Below are 22357 nucleotides of genomic sequence, written 5' to 3' on the forward strand. Positions count from 1 at the left end.
TTTTATGGATATCTTTAAGAAATGGCTTTCTTCTTGCCACTCTTCCATAAAGGCCAGATTTGTGCAATATACAACTGATTGTTGTCCTATGGACAGAGTCTCCCACCTCAGCTGTAGATCTCTGCAGTTCATCCAGAGTGATCATGGGCCTCTTGGCTGCATCTCTGATCAGTCTTCTCCTTGTATGAGATGAAAGTTTAGAGGGACGGCCAGGTCTTGGTAGATTTGCAGTGGTCTGATACTCCTTCCATTTCAATATTATCGCTTGCACAGTGCTCCTTGGGATGTTTAAAGCTTGGGAAATCTTTTTGTATCCAAATCCGGCTTTAAACTTCTTCACAACAGTATCTCGGACCTGCCTGGTGTGTTCCTTGTTCTTCATGATGCTCTCTGCTCTCTAGACCTCTGAGACTATCACAGTGCAGGTGCATTTATACGGAGACTTGATTACACACAGGTGGATTGTATTTATCATCATTAGTCATTTAGGTCAACATTGGATCATTCAGAGATCCTCACTGAACTTCTGGAGAGAGTTTGCCGCACTGAAAGTAAAGGGGCTGAATAATTTTGCACGCCCAATTTTTCAGTTTTTGATTTGTTAAAAAAGTTTTAAATATCCAATAAATGTTGTTCCACTTCATGATTGTGTCCCACTTGTTGTTGATTCTTCACAAAAAAATACAGTTTTATATCTTTATGTTTGAAGCCTGAAATGTGGCAAAAGGTCGCAAAGTTCAAGGGGGCCGAATACTTTCGCAAGGCACTGTAATAGGAGTTTAAAATGTCCAGTATTTCTGTGTTCATATTTCAGAACAACATATGGATTCTTTAGACATTCAGAATAGTGAACAAATGCATGCTGAGGGAAAATAGAGCACCTTTACAAATTATTACTAACAAATTATTACTAGGCTACCTGGGGCGGCAGGTAGCCTAGTGGTTAGAGCGCTGGGCCAGTAACCGAAAGGTTGCTGGATTGAATCCCCGAGCTGACAAGGTGAAAATCTGTTGTTCTGCCCCTGAACAAGACAGTTAACCCACTATTTCTAGGCTGTCATTGTAAATTGGAATTTGTTCTTAAGTTCTTAACTGACCTACTTAGTTAAATAAATAAATAAAACACAGTGGGGAAGAATGGGCCATCTACACATTCAGAGAAGGACTAAGGATTTATATAATATATATATTTTTTTATGATGATGATGTTCTGATTTAATCTCTTCAGTATTTGTTGGAAAGGAAAGTGTTAACACTGAAGAGAAAAAAATATCTAATCTGGATTTTTTTTTTGGTCTCTGGGGAGATAAATCTAGCTAGCTGACTCAGACCTTGCCTAGGCCACCAGAAGCTAGATAAAGGCATCTGCCATTCAACTGCACTAGAGAAAAATTTAGGAGTGACTGGAATTAACCAATCACATTTTGACTTAATGGGTGGGACCGTTTTTCCAAAAACATATGGAAACTTCTGCCTTCTTGAAGTCCAACAGGTCACTGTGCAATAGCAAGCAGTAGTTTTCCCATGGCCTAAGCTAAGCTTTTGTTGTCAGCTAGTTTGCAGAGGCTGTGGCAGGGGTTATAAAGGAGGATGTTGTTGCTAATTTGTTAGCTTCTCCCTTTTCAAGATTAACTTTCAACAAGAAGTTAAGTTTCAAACTATCATCATCTGGTGACTGGAACTGTGATTTTTATTGTCTTTGAAAATAACTTATGTGTGTTGCATTTAAAGTGGAAGTGAAAGCATTTTAGTAACATTAAACATAAACACAATGCAGTAATAACAAGTAATCTAACTAACAATTCCAAAACTACTGTCTTGTACACAGTGTAAGGGGATAAAGAATATGTACATAAGGATATATGAATGAGTGATGGTGTAGATGGTATCGGGTACAGTATGTACAAATGAGATGAGTATGTAAACAAAGTGGCATAGTATAGTATAAAGTGGCTAGTGATACATGTATTACATAAGGATACCGTCGATGATATAGAGTACAGTATATACGTATGCATATGAGATGAATAATGTAGGGTAAGTAACATTTATATAAGGTAGCATTGTTTAAAGTGGCTAGTGATATATTTACATCATTTCCCATCAATTCCCATTATTAAAGTGGCTGGAGTTGAGTCAGTGTCAGTGTGTTGGCAGCAGCCACTCAGTGTTAGTGGTGGCTGTTTAACAGTCTGATGGCCTTGAGATAGAAGCTGTTTTTCAGTCTCTCGGTCCCAGCTTTGATGCACCTGTACTGACCTGCCTTCTGGATGATAGCGGGGTGAACAGGCAGTGGCTCGGGTGGTTGATGTCCTTGATGATCTTTATGGCCTTCCTGTGACATCGGGTGGTGTAGGTGTCCTGGAGGGCAGGTAGTTTGCCCCCGGTGATGCGTTGTGCAGACCTCACTACCCTCTGGAGAGCCTTACGGTTGAGGGCGGTGCAGTTGCCATACCAGGCGGTGATACAGCCCGCCAGGATGCTCTCGATTGTGCATCTGTAGAAGTTTGTGAGTGCTTTTGGTGACAAGCCGAATTTCTTCAGCCTCCTGAGGTTGAAGAGGCGCTGGCCTTCTTCACGATGCTGTCTGTGTGAGTGGACCAATTCAGTTTGTCTGTGATGTGTATGCCGAGGAACTTAAAACTTGCTACCCTCTCCACTACTGTTCCATCGATGTGGATAGGGGGGTGTTCCCTCTGCTGAGGTTGGACACCACACTCCGAGGGCCCTCACCTCCTCCCTGTAGGCCGTCTCATCGTTGTTGGTAATCAAGCCTACCACTGTTGTGTCGTCCGCAAACTTGATGATTGAGTTGGAGGCGTGCGTGGCCACGCAGTCGTGGGTGCAATAGCAACCTTGTGGGGCCCCAGTGTTGAGGATCAGCGGGGAGGAGAGTTCACCACCTTCAGGAAGTCCAGTACCCAGTTGCACAGGGCGGGGTCGAGACCCAGGGTCTCGAGCTTGATGACGAGCTTGGAGCTATGGTGTTGAATGCCGAGCTGTAGTCGATGAACAGCATTCTCACATAGGTATTCCTCTTGTCCAGATGGGTTAGGGCAGTGTGCAGTGTGGTTGAGATTGCATCGTCTGTGGACCTATTTGGGCGGTAAGCAAATTGGAGTGGGTCTAGGGTGTCAGGTAGGGTGGAGGTGATATGGTTGTTCAAAGCACTTCATGATGACGGATGTGAGTGCTACGGGGCGGTAGTCATTTAGCTCAGTTACCTTAGCTTTCTTGGGAACAGATTAACTTTCAACAAGAAGTTAAGTTTCAAACTATCATCATCTGGTGACTGGAACTGTGATTTTTATTGTCTTTGAAAATAACTTATGTGTGTTGCATTTAAAGTGGAAGTGAAAGCATTTTAGTAACATTAAACATAACATTAAACAGTAACATTAAACTTATTAAAATATTTTAATATACACCCGCAGGGAGAATATGACACTATTTAAAAAAAGTTACCTCTTTAGATATAAAGTTACCTCTTTAGATATGGTTATTTTCATGTTTTCATAAATTCATAGAATGTTTGGGAATGACATATACTAAGACGTTTGAAAATTCTATCGTAATATAGAGTGGGAAAGCAGCCGTGCGTTTGAACAATTAATAGACACTGCAGGAAATAAAACTGAATAAAAACATCTGTCTTGTCCAGGTCCAGACTATATACAGACCGGTGTGCTATAGCCAGTCAGAGATACAGTATGCCTTTATACAAACAAGCCATTTGCCACACGGGCCTGCCATCATTCACTTCAAACTGGACTGTGTTTTACAGGCAGTTGCAACAGCTCAACTTTAAATCATTAGAATGCATTTACCAGAAACCACAATACACCTGAATGGATTTCTGCAAATACTGTATGTAAACACCACAGGAGTCCTCTTACATTTGGGAACTTTACCGGTGCGCTGTCCTACTGATCAAACAATAGGACAGTTATGCACATCAAGAACAACAAGATCAACAACTAATACTAGCCAGAGCAAGATGAGATCAAATCTAATGAAGGAACATTAGATAAACCCTCTCAAAATTGCACTGATAAACGATGGGGAATTGTAGCATACTACTCCCAATCAAGCACCCAAGCTAACTGGCTAAAGTTAGCTTGCTAGCTAGCTACTTCCAGACACAAATGAGAGAACACCTCACTCTGACCATTTCACTCATCGTAGCAGAGCTGGTTAGGCTGTTTACATGTTATCTGGAGCATTCTTGACTAACTATGACTTTTTTTGCCTACGTTTGCTAACACCGGTCATATTCAGTGGGTGTTGTGCGTTCCTAAATTCATCAGTTGTTCTGCGCTCTGGCACACTCAGACAAGAGTGCTCTGAAATTGGAGTAGATAGCCAGAGTGAATTTGCGAACTCAAGAGATAGGCTAACTGGAAAACAGTTGTTCAAGATCTTGCCCGCTAATTAAATCACACCTGCATCTTTAGCTGTGTATAGCCACCAAAAAATGATATGAGGGGAAAAAGTCACTCACCCACTCCTCCAATGGCATGAGATGACATCCTCCTAGCAGCTAGCTAGCTATCTAGCTAATGTTAGGTTTTGTGATTTTAGCTTGCTACATAAGTAGATATGCTAGCCTATTAGCCATGTTATGACTGACTTGTGATCCTTGCCCTTGCTAGTTTGATTATATTGACATTCCCAGCCTTAGTTACATTCGTCCGTTTTAGTCCAAAGTATTGAGTTATTGTAACTGAAACAGTGCCTCCCGAATGGAAGCAGCAAACAATGTTTGGGTGGGCCTCTGTCCGTCCAGGTCCATCTATGTCTATGCCCCTGATGCGAATAGTGCATGATGACAATTGCGCATCACAAATAGCCTACTAACCAACACTTCAGACTAAACCTTTTCAATACCTGGTTTGCATACCCATTGTTTCCTTAGTTAGCATTTACTGATAGATATCATAAATTGAAACATCTTTCCTACCCTACTGATGTCATTCTTCTGTGAGCTGCTCCATGCCAAAACCAGCTGAGAGCTGCACACGCTTGCTGCCTGCAGATGTTATTCCGCTGAAACTAGGCTATGTGTGCGGCAAAAATGTGAATATATTTCACGTGCTTTGCGATTGTGTAGCATACTTTGTGCATGACTCCTCTATTGTACTCCATAATTGACAAGTCGTATACCTCCACTACTTTGATATGCATCAGTAGAGATTAAGAAGTGAGTCTACACAATGCCTACTGAAACAAAATTGGGTGTATGACTTATACCTGCATAAACACTCCACTACACCTCTGGCCCTTTGTGTTTTACAAAAAGTGCATTCTGTTCCTTACTTCCGAGACCGAGTCAAGACCGAGACACTCAGACTCGAGACTGAGACTGGTCTCGGGTACTACAACAGTGGATATGCACATTGATAATTGATACAACTCAAAGACACAACTCAAATAATCAATGTACACTTGGTGAACTGTAAGAATATCTGAAGTCTGTCTATCTTGCATTAATTTGGGGAGGCTCTTAGGTGGTTGGCTGTAAGAGACAGAGGATTGAATGCAGACAGAATAACCTTTCTCCAGGGGCCACTTTAGTCATGTTGAGCTCACAGGACACAAAGGTACTTAAGGAGCCTCTCATTTCACTTTCCCTTTAAATACTAAGTACATATACTTTGCTGCATCTATTTCCTCTTTTGTAAATCCTCAATTTTCCGTCTCCCCTGTAGGATTGTGTTCTGTTGTATTGATTTCTCTGTATATATTCCCTTGATTTTAAGTATTGAGGCATTCCTTTTTGCAATTATAATCATACCTACATACTTTCTTGCCATCATGTGTTGAATCAGATTTTATTGAATCAGGTTGTGCTGAATCGTGTGTTGGATCAAATTGCATGTTTGAACAGGCTGTGTTTACAAAAGACTCTACATCAGCTGTCAAGAGATCCAGATCCAGACCCCCGAATGCTAGACAAATTGACCAAACCAAATTGAAACTGTGTAAAAATCATAATGGACCTACATTTATAGTCTCTTCACTCTGTCCAGCTTGCTAACAGTCATCAATTGTTAGACAGTCAGGGAGCATAGACCATTCTTAAAGCGATGAAAATTGGACTATTACGGCGGCGAGGAAACTGGCTGTCCGGACCTTGGTGAAGACCAATTGCGGCCCCCAAGGCAAATGAGTTTGACACCCCTGCTCTACAACATAGACCCACTTAGGACCAGAGAAAGTTTTTCTTCTTCTGTGGGGTCAGTCTGAAACCAATGAGAATCGTACGCTGCTATCACACACCCTTCATCATCCCATAGCTCTATTTATAAGCCTCCCCATAAACCAGCCCAACTCTCTAGGGAGGTCATTCATTTCGCTCAGCAATATGTCCCACAAAAAAATTATATCAAAACTAGCAGTCTACTCATCTCATAGTGTAATTTCTTTGCCGAAAGTAATGGACATCATTTCCAGTTGAAATCGAGTCAGATCCCACTCCTGTATCAGTCCAAACGGACCTGTCTGTGTAGTGAGGACCACAGCCCAAATGATTCAGAGGCTTCCTTCCATACACTGTTCATCAATTCGGAAAATCTGGGTTTCCAAAAACACCGCACAGTGCAGATGTTTCCTTATGCATCGAGCTAAAAAAAGCTACATTGATGGATGCACTGTGGTAATGTTGTGTGTGGCTGTTAACTCACTTCCCGTGTCTCAGTCTTTATCTGAGCACTGCCACACTGACCTATGACCTCTCTAAGCTTATATCTTCCTTCTCCTTCAGAGTATCAGGGCATTGAGCTGGACTTGCTGTCAAGGGGCTGCCTAATGAACTGCCTCACAGGGAGAGAGGGGGATGCTCTAGCAAATACCAATGTCTTTCCCTCCATCTTGTTTCTCCGTGCCTTTCCTTTTTATAGCCATATTTCAGCCTGGTTCCGGCTGACCTAGGGTGTTTTCCCTTAGATTAAATGCCCCAGAGGTGTGAATAGTTCATCTGGAAAGAGATACATCATGCTTTGGGGTGCAAGGTCTATGTGAGGAAGTTGCAAATAGGATGCATTTTATCACATTGTGTTTAGATGTTATGCATATTTAAAACAATTTAGGTGATGTAAAAGTGTTTAAATACTATTTATTTGTTTCACCTATCCTTGTGCTTGTCCCCACCCCCTCCAGGTGTCATCCATCTTCCCCATTATCCCCTGGGTATTTAAACGTGTGTTTTCTGTCTGTCTGTGCCAATTCGTCTTGTATGTTCCAAGTCAACCAGCGTGTTTTTTCCGTGCTCCTGCCTTTTCTATTCTCTTTTGCTAGTTCTGACCCTTGCCTGTTTTCTGGACTGTGTGCCTGCCTGACCATTCGGCCTGCCCTGACCTCGAGCTTGCCACGCTGTACCTCCTGGACTCTGAACTGGTTTTGACCTTTTCCCTGTCCACGACCATTCTCTTGCCTACCCCTTTTTGGATTATTAATAAATATCAAATTATCAAACCATCTGCCTGTCGTGTCTGCATCTGGGTTTCGCCTTGTGCCCTTATACAGGGATCCATTGAGGATAGTATAATTATTTTGGTAATGAAAATGGAAGATACACAGTAATACATTGGGATAGACACCACAAAAAACACCACAACCCTACAAAATAAGTATTTTACTATTTCTGTCCCTTTCTCTATCCTCTCTTTGTTGGGAGCTACAGGGGATACATGAGATGATTCATTCATCATTGATCAACATTGTGTCAATGGGAACCTCCAGTGGTGAAAATAATGTGGGGGTTCAAACTGTAAGAATGTACCCACTGGGCACAGATGACAGTTCAACATCTATTCCACATTGTTTCAACGTAATTGAATTGAAATGATGTGGAAACAACGTTGATTTTAAACCAGTGGGTGCCCAGTGGGTAGCTTGCTCAGTGTTATTATTGTTATAGTGTCTTAAACATGTCTTGGGGCAAATATTTTTTCATCTATTTACCCCAAAAACCTGAAAATTAATTACTTTCTCTAGACCTTGATAGAAGTCCGATTTCATTCAGAAATATATTATGTGTACGCAATGTCCCTAATAACTATATTTATTGTCAAATAACACCCTTGTTTTGCCCTTTATTCAGTGTTGCACCTTGTAGAGTTCATGATAATTACAATTATGGAATGATTCAGGAACTTATTCAGAAAAATGGCATTTTATGGCAAATGTGTGTTGAAATGTACTACTTTTGTGTCTCCTTGTTATTTTTACAAAAAGGTTCTGAACAGAGTGCAGGAAAGAATAAATGTATAGGTTCCTACATCACTCCAGTCTGTCCATTACATTGGTTCACAACGGAGGTTTCATAAAACATTGAAATATAGCACTTTAATAGACCAGAACTTTGGGCCTTCTCCTCTCCCATGTACAGTATTTGATAACTGCTAACTATCATATTGTTTTAGGTGACTGCACACTTTACACCTCATAAAGTAGTTATATGAAGTCCAAAACTAGTACAGGGTCATATTATTTTCACATAATGTTAATTAAATTGAGATCAAACATTCACTGTAAAACGTTGATGAGGATTTTGGTTTAATGGGCAACCAACACCTACAGTATACAGTTGAAGTCGTAAGTTTACATACAAATAGGTTAAGTCATTAAAACTCGTTTTTCAACCACTCAACACATTTCTTGTTAACAAACTATTGTTTTGGCAAGTCGGTTAGGACATCTACTTTGTGCATGACACAAGTAATTTTTTCAACAATTGTATACAGACAGATTATTTCACTTATAATTCACTCTATCAAAATTCCAGTTGGTCAGACGTTTACATACACTAAGTTGACTGTGCCTTTAAACAGCTTGGAAAATTCCATTAAATGATGTCATGGCCTTAGAAGCTTCTGATAGAATAATTTACATAATTTGAGTCAATTAGAGGTGCACCTGTGGATGTATTTCAAGGCCTACCTTCAAACTCAGTGCCTCTTTGCTTGACATATGGGAAAATCAAAAGAAATCAGCCAAGAAAAAATTGTAGACCTCCACAAGTCTGGTTCATCCTTAGGAGCAATTTCCAAACGCCTGAAGGTACCACGTTCATCTGTACAAACAATAGTACGCAAGTATAAACACCATGGGGCCACGCAGCCATTATACAGCTCAGGAAGAAGACGCGTTCTGTCTCCTAGAGATTAATGTTCTTTGGTGTGAAAAGTGCAAATCAATCCCAGAACAACAGCAAAGGACCTTGTGAAGATGTTGGAGGAAACAGGTACAACAGTATCTATATCCACAGTAAAACGAGTCCTATATTTACATAACCTGAAAGGCCATTCAGCAAGGAAGAAGCCACTGCTCCAAAACGGCCATAAAAAAGCCAGACTACGGTTTGCAACTGCACATGGGGACAAAGATCATACCTTTTGGAGAAATATCCTGTAGTCTGATGAAACAAAAATAGAACTGTTTGGCCATAATGACCATCGTTACATTTGGAGGAAAAAGGGGAAGGCTTGCAAGCCGACAAACACCATCCCAACCGTGAAGCACGGGGGTGGCAGCATCATGTTGTGGGGGTGCTTTGGTGCAGGAGGGACTGGTGCACTTCACAAAATAGATGGCATCATGAGGCAGGAAAATTATGTGGATATATTGAAGCAACATCACAAGACATCAGTCAGGAAGTTAAAGCTTTGTCACAAATGGGTCTTCCAAATGGACAATGACCCCAAGCATACTTCCAAAGTTGTGGCAAAATGGCTTAAATACAATGATGTCAAGGTATTGGAGTGGCCATCACAAAGCCCTGACCTCAATCCTATAGACAATTTGTGGGCAGAACTGAAAAAGTGTGTGTGAGCAAAGAGGCCTACAAACCTGACTCCGTTACACCAGCTCTGTCAGGAGGAATGGGCCAAAATTCACCCAACTTATTGTGGGAAGCTTGTGGAAGGCTACCCGAAATGTTTGACCCAAGTTAAACAATTTAAAGGCAATGCTACCAAATACAAATTGAGTGAATGTAAACTTCTGACCCACTGGGAATGCAATGAAAGAAATAAAAGCTGAAATAAATAATTTTCTCTACTATTGTTCTGACATTTCACATTCTTAAAATAAAGTGGTGACCCTAACTGACCTAAGACAGGGAATTTTTACTAGGATTAAATGTCCATATTTGTCCGCAAATATGACCGTATTTGTCCGCAAATATGTCCGTATTTGCTGCTGTGAGCCACATATGAAGTTCCCTCGCAGGAAATAAAAGTTATTTGAAATTGAATTGAAGAAACAGTGAACATGTTTTTATTTGTGGCTAGATTCATTAAAGTCCTCTGCACGAGCAAAATGTTCTCTCAGCCAGGTTGGGAGTAGATCGTAATAATGATTTCTCAAACTGTTAGAGCTTTGTGGATGCCTCGGAGAGGCGAGGGGGACCAGCAAATTGCCTTCCTTTGTATCTTAATAAGCAATAATTGAAGATATTAGTGGGATGACATGCTCATCTTCTTTCTTAATTTGCATTCTAATGGCTTCTATCCCCTTCCCTTCTAAATGTTTCAATGGCTGAGGGATTTATTGCTGTTTCAAATTGTCATTGATCAGCCTAGGACCAGTGTTGATACTACATTGTACCTAGGACCAGTTGATACTACTCTGTGACTAAGACCAGTGTTGATACTACACTCCTGGAAAAAAGGATTCCAAAAGGGTTCTTTGGCTGTCCCCATAGGAGAACTGTCTTTGGTTCCATGTGGAACCGTTTTGGGTTCCATGTAGAACCGAAAAGAGTTTTACCTCAAACCAAATGGTTTCTCCAAAGGTTTCTCTTATGGTGGACAGCAGAATAACCCTTTTAGGTTCCAGAGAGCACCTTTTTTTTCTATGAGTGTACTCTTGTGCCTGGGACCAGTGTTGAGACTACTCTGTGTATGATAGCAGTCTGCTTGGCAAGTTCTCTCCTCATATTACACTGTAAGAGATACTTTTTGGAGGGACTTTAACAAGCATAGTTGGCTTCAAGTTGGCTGACTTAGGTTAGTCAGCAGTTTGATTCTGGCCCTAAAAGTTAGAGCTGATCATTCCAACATCAGATGACGTTACCTTCCACACTATCCCTGTCTCTAACTAGCATTCCTATTCCGACTGCTTCGGCCAAGCAATAATGATGTCATACCACATCTTCCATCAGTATCCTATCTCCATTCATCATGCTGAGAGATCCAGATGTACAGCCTAACACAGCATGGCCAGCCGGCTTTAATGGATCACACTGATAATGGCGATACATCATTCCCAGCGCCACCTCATGCCAACATGGTTTGGTTGTTGGGTTGTTATTAATAACAAGCAACACATTTTCTGGGAATTAACATGGTATATTCGCAGCTTGGTGATGATTCAGACGAGTTTAATAAATATAGTAATCCAGAGCTTTGTCAGACCAGCCGTTTATTCACAACCGAGATGCCTCGCATACAATAGGATAGATGATCTGGCTGTTATTATGGAGTCCAGTCACATTGCTACAGTACTTACCCCTTTAACACTGTGGCAGGTGGCTAGAGCTCTTTGGGATAATTCTACATTAGAATAATGCTGCAAATCAGCCAGGCTCCTCAGCCACAATACCACACTTCTACAGCCACCTTGCTACCACTCATCCAAGTCTTTCCTCGTTTCTCTCTCCTCCCCCCTAACTATCTCCAAAGATGCATTATTCAACACATCATTTAATCTGCTTTTTAAAGCAGATGGGGCCTCCATTGAGGAGACACATTATTGTCCTGCTATGACTGATTCCCCAACATGAATCACCCACAGCTAACAAGGTGTCAAGAGGATAAAACAAGGTTGACTCACATTGTATTTTGTAGTAGTGGTCTACAATAAAGCCATATACCCTAGCTATGGTCAATATTCACTTTGGGAATGATTCATCACAACCATAATCATTATTTGAATGAATGTGTTATTCATGTATTATCTGAATTAATGTAATGTTTGTATCAGAAGTGTGGGACCTAGCATTTTCACAGGTAATACGTGTATTTTCAAAATGATAGGGTAGAGAATTTGCTTTCCTACATGGTCAGTGTGATAATTAGCCTACTCGTTTGGTCAAGGCAGCAGTATTTACTAAATGTTATAGTACTGTATGTCTGTGAGTGTGTAATCCTGTGTTCTCAAGGATTACAGAGACCCATGCAGTGGTTATATTTGTTATATCCGACCACACAATAACCGCCATTTATTCACTCTTAGGGCACTCATAAGCTGCAATCACAAGATGCTCCATAACTACAAATTGTGTGCTTTAGCTTTGCCCATAATGGCTGCCCTGTAGTGAGCTCTAGTCATGTACCAGTTCCTGAAATACTTAGGAGTACGTCTGTTCTTATGTGTCCCCTCATTTTCAGGACAAATTCTATTAGTTCTAATTCTAATTCTATTAGTACCTCTAATGGGAATCTTGGCATGTGCAGACAAAAACAGCCAAACAAAAACATTAATATATAATAGCCTCCATATTGCTACATAGCTCCAAGCATTTCTGCAGAGACTGTGTTCCTTCCTGACCAGTTACTGTAGGTTACTATTATTAAGGGGATACTCAAACGTTTCATATCCAGCAAATTTTCGAACGCTTTTAAAACACGGAAGCCAAACGCGGAAACTATGGATACAACTTCCTCCACACTTGCGCAAATATGATAATGCCACTAGAAATCCCTGCTTTAGCATGTTTCTGTTACCCAAATTATCGTGACAAAATATAACATACTGGCCTGCCAATGTGCCTGGACCTTCTAGACTAAACTGCCTGAGAGAAAAAACATAACTGATCCAAATGGTTGCCTAAACAGGCAGGCAAGATGCAGTTATTTAATTTGATCACATCCTAAATTGAAACAATGTGTTTGATTACATCTCCCTACAGGGACTGCTGATCCGAAGACCAAAGCAATGTAGCCATGGATAGTTCTTTAGTTATCCTACTGGGTATAAATATGGCCCTTTTGGTCCAATGAATCTAGAAGGAGACCGTTTTTTGGTGCACTGTTAAATATCATGCTGACTATCAATATAAGCCAGTTGTGGAGGTTATGCCAGGGCAGTGGCGGTTCTAGCTCATATGGCTCCCTGGGCGAACCCCCCCTTCACCCCCCCCCCCCCAGACATTTAGAACAACACAAATAAATAATCATAACATGTAAACCTATATGAATATAAAAATATACAAAAAGAAGACTCATAAATATCAAAAAGAAGTAACAAAGTCAAATAGAAACAAATTGTAGTATATAAATGCAAAAGAAAAGTGAATTATAACCTTGTCAGCATAGGGATTCATTTCAGCAACCTTTCGGTTCCTGGCCCAACGCTCTAACCAATAGGCTACCTGCTGCCCTAGGTGTAAGATACACCAAAAGACTCAATATTTCACAAAATATACAAAATATTGGCATAATATAGACATCTTTCAAGTATCTGCATACCTTTATCTTTTGCACATTTATCCTCTTCTTCTTTCCTCTTGACGTGATGGCTTAGACCTTTTCTTTTCCCCATTTGTGTTGATTTGGCACACATACATCAATACAGTACCCACCCCCCAACACTGTCAACCAAGAGTCAAGACTAAACCAGTTCACCTTGGTGGTATGCAGACTGGTTTTATATTTTTCTTAACAATTTCGCACAAACCAGAAAAAAATGCAACAAAATATCTGTGAAACTATATATTCACAGTATTATGAATGAATTGTGGTTTATTTGGTAGCACTTCATAGTGTGGTTGATTTGACTAATTGCATTAGTATTGTACAAAGTTAGAGGTGGCTATTTGATAGATTCCCCCGCTCCCCTTACCTCGCGCTTCCAGTGGGGAGCATTGAGGTCAACCTACCCCAGCCCCCCTCCCCATCTCGTACCTCTGAGTGGGAGACCTTCCCAGGCAGTAGCCTGCCTAGCTCACAAACTAGAATCAGGGCGCCCTCTCCGACAAGATTAACTGACCGACAGTCCCACACGGTGACATGATATCATTGACATGACGTGCAAATGAGCGATAGAAAACCGATTGCGCAAATGTCACCATTCCAATTTTTTTGTGTGGTCGCCCCATGCCGACCCCGGCAAGATCCCGCCCTGGGAGGCTGTTCATGTTGCCCATAGCTAAATCCATTAGTGTGACCAGGTCTACACTGTCAAAGTAATAATAGCATCAGTCGTATTTTCTTTATCAGAGCATTGCAAATATCAGGGCTACTCATACTGAAAATTGATCACCTCTCAAACAAGTAGGCCTGCGCACTTTCAATCTACTGATTAATAGTGCACATATGGTGTCATACTCATTATGTAATGATATGTATTACATATAGTATTAAAAATGCATATATGTTGTGTCTTTGGCTATGCTGGATTATGTGATATGACTTGCTATTCTATAAAATATATTCTCCATTATTAATATCACTTAATTACATGTAAATGTAATTAACTAGAGAGTCAGGCACCACAACATAATATTTATAGAGCTGTTATCTTCCGAATAAACTCTTAAAGACCTAGTCATATTTTACATCAATAGCAGTCAATATCAATTGTCATCTTAATTCAGTCTCATCTGAAAGTTGTAAATTATTTTATCTGCACGAACCCTGAATAACAAGTTGAATCAGCAATACAAAATTGGGTTTAATTATTTATTTACTAAATACCTAACTAATTACACATAATTAATCATAACTTGATTACAAATTACGTCATAAAGGAAAACGTCCCTAGCGAGCAGAACAGATTTGACAGCTTGTTACACAAAGGAAAAGGGGCTGGGTTGAGTGAAAGAGCAGAAGACTGAGGAGCAAAGGGAAAAAGCTGTGCTATCGTAAATACAGTATCTTATGCATTCTAAATGACCGCCAATTGGAAAAGGAAAATGCAATAAATATTTACTCTGAGCTGCGCTTCAGTGGGTCGGTGGTAGATGGAAGACCGTGTTGCCAAACCGAGTCCTCTGTCCTTTGAAGAATGTCTCTGGTTGTCAATTGGATATGTTGTAGTAACGTTGTTGTGTGGTAGATGGGATACTCTGTCTGTTCCTTCCTAACCTGCGTTTGCAGCTGCTGTTGCTAACGCAACGGCTAGGAGGTATCACTTCTGTAGTGAATAAGAGTTCAAAGTTCATGCCATTCGCAACCAAAGCTCACGTTGATGTTGGCTTCATTCTGTAGTTATTATCTGAACCATTCTGACATCGGACCGTCGTCCTCACGTCCTTGGAACAGGAAGTTATGTTGTCGTCAAGGCTTTATATAGGAAGCGAGAAAAGGGTTGTGTTTCATAGTTTACAACCTCTGTCTCTTCACGTGGGCGGGCCACTGAGTGAGCAGCAATATCTTATGAAAACCCACATCTCACATTTTAGAAGCTAAAATCACATTTCATCCAATCACAAATAATTTAATATTCAAACATTTAAATTGAACAACAATTCCATGTGAATCCGATAACTCTGATGCGTAGACTTACCACTGTAGAGTTTATGTAATCTTATCATTGATGAGAATGTCTCAGATGACAACCGAACTGACATCATATTCATTAAGTTCCACCGCATATGTTCAATTGTTCGGATTACCAGAATATAGTTCATTTCCCCCCACATTCTGACGTTCCCAGAATCTCTATGTTAACCAAGGGTTTTGCAAATGTAACCTCAGTAGGGTAGAGAGAGGAAAAAGGGGGGAAGAGGTATTTATGACTGTCATAAACCTAACCCCCAGGCCAACGTCATGACATATATATATATATATATTCCATATATGTATCAGTTTTATGGTAGCATTATATGTGGGCTGAGATTTGACTTGAGGTAAGGAATGATGTCATAAATTATTTGAGATTTTCATACATTGTCCTAATGAAAAAACCTTGTTTTTCAGAGGATACATTTTTAATTGTGACAATATCAGGATGTGTGAGAACAATTGACTTTCACTGCTAGACCTGAAGATATGTAAATACATGCTAATAACGCCCTCAGTGTTGGATCCAGCTGTATCTGTGTTAGTGAGGATCTAAGAATATATATAATACTGCTCTTACATTGAGCAAGATTGAAAGATGAATTGTTCTCACTCTGAAATATTAAGTTAATTCACACCTCAAAGGACAGCTCGGAATGCTGCTTACTCTGTTCCATCAGCGGCTATTTTTTAAACCATTGCAGTAGAAAATGTCGTTGCCTGGGGAATAGAAAGAGAATGAGGCTGTGGCAAGAGATTCTTGATACAAAATAGATCTATATTCTCTTAAGCACAAGGCCTCTCAGGCAGTTCATTACAGGTCAGATTTAATCATATGTTTCAAATGAAGCTGCCAGGGCCCCTCACTCAAGAAAGTGGCATTTCAATGGCTTACTTTACCGATACCTAAAACAGATTAAGGTAAGGATTAAGTGTAAATCCTCAATGGAACCAACGATGCATTTAGATTTCAGAGAATATGGCCTACATTTCTCTACAGTTATTATTATTCAAGGAATGATCTCAATCAAAGTGAATCAATCAGCAAGTCCAATTCTGCATAAGCAGAGGCAGGAGCTGATGTTGTCGTCTCTTAGCACTAATTGCTCTTTTCTATTGGCTCCCATCCCTTTATGTGGTAAACAAGTGTATTATTGTCCTGCGGTGATTCATTAATCACAAATGACGTTTTTGTTCAAATCTCAGAGCATCCTCAACCTTCATTTGTGATAATTTGCATGTTTAATGCAAGTAATAATTCAATCTGTAATGAGATAATTAATCACAGTTGATAGTACACAAATTAATGATTGCCATTCCTTAACAAATGGAATACCACCCCCATGTATCCAGCAGTGTGTAGATACTTTCACAAAAGGGAAGAAACAATAGGTACCAGGCCGACCTCATACATTCAATTCATCCCCGGCATTTGTATTTTTTGTTATGGCAACGTATATAAAATGAGATGCCTATTTGTTACAAAGAGTGGGAAATGAAATGGAAATGGCCCATTCAGACAGAATCTAAAATCAATTATTATCCTGTATACCCTGTCTGTTCTTTCCACTATGAGACACATTGAAACATGCAAACTCAAACAATGGAGTATCACTGTATCACATTGTGTGTGTATGCGTTTGTGTGTGTTCATGTGTGTGATTAAATGGATGAGAAAGGCTGATCCTTTTTGGTTGTGATGGATGTTTCTCGTCTAATGCAGAGGGCTGTCACCCTGTTTCCAAGAGTCAATAACATTTCAGCTACTATGTACACATATTCATCGCATATGCATCAGTCTGTACATACAGTATGTGTTCATTCCTCCAGCCAAGTGTTCTTTAAGTTCTCACATGCTACAGTGGTTCCTCCTTTAAAAGTTGCGAGTTTACACAGCGGTACCCAGCGTCAAGGCTTCATTGCTCCAGACCACCACAAGGGGGAGTTAGAGCACTCATTATGCATTTGGGTCCCAAGGTTTTTATATGACCAATCATATCGAGTGGATCCAATGACGAATTTGACGCGAGCCACCCGTTCCTGGTCCAGTGTCATCCGGGTTTGGCCAGGGTAGGCCTTCATTGTAAATAAGAATTTGTTCTTGCCTCATTAAATAAAGGTTCAATTTAAAAAACAACTGCCGGCAACCGCAGCGTAATCAATAGGAGGTGAAAAGTGGCTGGTGCTGAAAATATAGATAACTTGTTATACAAGTGTTGCACACCAACAGATGGAGAAAACCTACACCAGTCGAGCAATTCATTTCAACAATAATCTTCATTTTAATTTGACGTTACAAACAACAAGATGGCTTAATTGGAGTCTATTTCTTCGGAGCCTAGACCTATATGAAATAACTTAACTGGCTGAGGTAGGCTATGAGGCTTAACAGCCTAATTGAAGTATGATTTTTTTATTAGGCCTACTTACAATTGCAACTGGTCAAAAATGTAGCATCCTACATAAAACAATAATTTAAAGAAAAGAGTCTGCACGTTCGAACTAAAACAATGTAACTAATAATTAAAAGCGCACATTTGTAAATCCCAACTATAAAAGTAATTGGAAAGGTAGATACAAATTATGTGTGACATTGTGGTTACAATATAGAATGTACGCTATCATGCAAATGTTTCCTGTTAGCAGGACAATAGACTTTTTATAGCCTGGCTACTGTTATGAAAATCCCTCAACTTGCAACATATTCAATGCTTAAGTACTCTAAAGTGTTACATTTCTAACTAACAGCATTTCTTCACCAACATCTTTATGCTTTCGTTAATCTTCTTGATCTTCTTCCTTTTTTTCTGTAGCAATTTTGAGCAAATTGCTCAAGGGCCACAGTTGATTCGTTTGTGAAGATGACGTTATTGAATGTCTTGCCAGCTTTGAGCCATGCCTGGGCCTGCAGGACGCGAAGTTCTTTTGAATCACTGACTCACTCACGCGTTGAAAAGGGCAAGGAATGAGATGGAGTCCATGCCAGGCACACCTGTGAGCTCTGAAACTCCACCTCGGACAAAGTCAACACACGTGGCAGGTTCATCAGGTCTTTGGTTCAAGGAATACATAGCCTTCCCACTGCGGACATCTATTTCAGAACGTTTCGCGCTGCTCTGAGACAAGCATGGAGAAACGAAAATGTTCAAATATTCCATGATATTCTTAAGATATGTGTTGACTGAATATAAGCAAGTGATGTCTGCTAAATAATCAATTTAGGTTTCTCCAGAAATAATTAATTCTTAATAACAAACTGGCTTTATTTACAAATTAGCGAGAATGTCTCACCCCATGTTCAAGAATGGCCTTTTTCTCGCCCACTCTAGGTTAAATGAAAACTAAATCTCCAAAATATTGTTACTTTTTAAACAAAGCGATTATTATTATTATAAATTATTTTAGAATTATATAAAAGCCCCTTAGAGAATTATATAAAAGCCCCTCAGATCCTAATGGAAAATGCCCCTTAGATATTAATTTAGAATCCTCCAATCCTTTAAATGTAATTATTGGCAGAGTCATGTCATTGAAAAAACAATGTTTTAATATACTGTAGGCCTACCATAGTCAAAATGAGTCTCACTAGTGTTGAGTAATGTGCTGTTAAAAATGGTGTAGGTCTTATTTATTAAAAGAGCATATAGAAGTTAGAAGCAAAAGCCTACAACTATTTTAGAACAGTTTCACGCTGCTCTAAGGCAAGCATGGGGACTGGTCTTGATAAATCAATGAGATTTTTATTTTCACTAAATCTCCGTTTGGTTATTGGTTAGACAAGATGTAGAAATTAGGGAGCACAAATGTTATGCTCTTAGTGGAACCTTTATTTAACTAGGCAAGTCAATTATTAAGAACAGCCTACTCCTTCGTCGTGCCCTGCAGGGATTATTTAGCTAAATAGCCCAGTATTGTACTGCCGACTGTCATGTTGTACAGCGCCATATTTTCCATTCCATCCTAATGGAAACCCAGAGGGTTTTTCGTTTTTCTTGGAATAGAAGAAAACATAATGTTAATCAAATTAATTAAGGAAGTACCAGTCAAAAGTTTGGACACACCTACACATTCCCGGATTTTTCTTTATTTTTACTATTTTCTACATTGCAGAATAATAGTGAAGACATCACAACTATGAAATAATACCAGTCTCCCGCGTGCCCGTATTCTGTAGTACAGACTAGAGGTCGACCGATTAATAGGAATGGAGGATTATTTTTTTTACACCTTTATTTATCCTTTATTTAACTAGGCAAGTCAGTTAACTTGTTATGGCTGCAATCCCGTTAACGGGATAATTGTCATCAACAACCGCTGAATAGCATAGCGCTACATTCAATGAATATTACAAAAAATATTTATATTCATGAAATCACAAGTGCAATATAGGAAAACACAGCCTTTTGTTAATCCTCCTGTCATGTCAGATTTTGAAATGATGCTTTACAGCGAAAGCAATCCAAGCGTTTGTGTAAGTTTATCGATCGCACGACAAAACATTAAGTACACTTAGCATCAGGTAGCTTGGTCGCGATAATCAGAAAAGCAATCAAATTAAATTGTTTACCTTTGATGATCTTCGGATGTTTTCACTCACGAGACTCCCAGTTACACAATAAATGTTCCTTTTGTTCCATAAAGATTATTTTAAAATCCAAAATACCTCCGTTTGTTTAGCGCGTTATGTTCAGAAATCCACAGGAAAGAGCGATCACGACAACGCAGACAAATTCCAAATAGTTTCCATAATGTCCACAGAAACATGTCTAATGTTTTTTTATAATCAATCAACCGCAAATGTGTTGTTCAGTAGGAGAGGGAAAAGCAATGGCTGTCCAAACTCAGTTGCGTGAGCAAAACTCATGCGACCACTTGACGCGATGTTATCGTTCTAGCTCATTTTTCAAAATAAAAGCCTGAAACTATGTCTGAAGACTGTTGACACCTTGAGGAAGCGATAGGAAAAGGAATCTGGTTGATATCCCTTTAAATGGAGCAAAGGGAGGCTATGGAACATGGAGTTTTCAAAATAGAAGCCACTCCCTGTTTTGATTTTCCTCAGGGTTTCATCTGCAATATCAGTTATGTTATACTCACAGACAATGTTTTGACAGTTTTGGAAACTTTAGAGTGTTTTCTATCCAATACTAATAATAATATGCATATATTAGCAACTGAGACTGAGGAGCTGGCCGTTTACAATGGGCACCTTTTCATCCAAGCTACTCAATATTGCCCCTGCAGCCATAAGAGGTTAAGAACACATTCTTACTTTCAATGACGGCCTAGGAACGGTGGGTTAACTGCCTTGTTCAGGGGCAGGATGACAGATTTTTACCTTGTCAGCTCGGGGATTCAATCTTGCAACCTGACAGTTAACTAGTCCAACGCTCTAAACACCTGATTACATTGCACTCAATGAGGAGACTGCCTGTTACGCGAATGCAATATGAAGCCAAGGTAAGATGCTAGCTAGCATTAAACTTATCTTATAAAAAACAAATAATCAATTATAATCACATGGTTGATATTATTACTAGTTTATATAGCGTGTCCTGTGTTGCATATAATCGATGTGGTGCGTATTCGCGAAAAAGGACTGTCTTGCTCCAATGTGTACCTAACCATAAACATCAATGCCTTTCTTAAAAGCTATAAACAAATATATATTTTTAAACTGCATATTTAGTTAATATTGCCATCTAACCTGGCTCATTGCAAACTCTGTGAAGACCATTTCTTCCTAACAAAGACTGCCAACTTCGCCAAACGGGGGATGATTTAACAAAAGCGCATTTGTGAAAAAAACACAATCGTTGCACGACTGTACCTTACCATAAACATCAATGACTTTCTTAAAATCAATACACAAAGTATATATTTTTAAACCTGCATATTTAGCTAAAAGAAATCCAGGTTAGCAGGCAATATTAACCAGGTGTAATTGTGTCACTTCTCTTGCGTTCATTGCACGCAGACTCAGTGTATATGTAACCGTTTGGGCCGCCTAATTTGCCAGAATTTTACGTAATTATGACATAACATTGAAGGTTGTGCAATATAACAGGAATATTTAGACTTAGGGATGCCACCCGTTAGCTAAAATACGGAACGGTTCCGTATTACATTGTAAGAATAAGCGTCTTGTTTTCAAGTTGATAGTTTCCGGATTCGACCATATTAATGACCTAAGGCTCGTATTTCTGTGTCTTATTGTGTTATAATTAAGTCTATGATTTGATAGAGCAGTCTGACTGAGCGATAGTAGGCACCAGCAGGCTCGTAAGCATTCATTCAAACAGCACTTTCATGCATTTTGCCAGCAGCTCATCGCTGTGCTTCAAGCATTGATCTATTTATGACTTCAAGCCTATTAACTCCCGAGATTAGGCTGGTGTAACCGATGTGAAATGGCTAGCTAGTTAGCGGGGTGCGCGCTAATAGCGTTTCAAACGTCACTCGCTTTGAAGATTGGAATGGTTGTTACCCTTGCTCTGCAGGGGCAGCGGCTTTTGTGGATGGGTTACACTGCTTCGAGGGTGGCTGTTGTCGATGTGTTCCTGGTTCGAGCCCAGGTAGGGGTGAGGAGAGGGACGGAAGCTATACTGTTACACTGGCAATACTAAAGTGCCTATAAAAACATTCAATAGTCAAAGGTATATGAAATACAAATCGTATAGAGAGAGAGAAATTGTCCTATAATTCCTATAATAATTACAACCTAAAATGTCTTACCTGGGAATATTGAAGACTTAAACGTTAGCTTTTTTACATGGCATATATTACACTTTTACTTTCTTCTCCAACACTTTGTTTTTGCATTATTTAAACCATTTTGAACACGTTTCATT

At 39.7% G+C, this 22357-nt stretch overlaps 1 protein-coding gene across 1 annotated transcript in view; it reads left to right on the forward strand.

Annotated features, from left to right (window-relative positions):
• LOC139416623 (metabotropic glutamate receptor 4-like) overlaps window positions 1-22357 on the forward strand; it is a 236128-nt gene that overhangs the window by 47986 nt on the left and 165785 nt on the right. The gene's annotated exons all lie outside the window — the stretch shown is intronic.

The sequence above is a fragment of the Oncorhynchus clarkii genome, chromosome 9 (assembly GCF_045791955.1).
Source record: "Oncorhynchus clarkii lewisi isolate Uvic-CL-2024 chromosome 9, UVic_Ocla_1.0, whole genome shotgun sequence".
Lineage (NCBI taxonomy): Eukaryota > Metazoa > Chordata > Actinopteri > Salmoniformes > Salmonidae > Oncorhynchus > Oncorhynchus clarkii.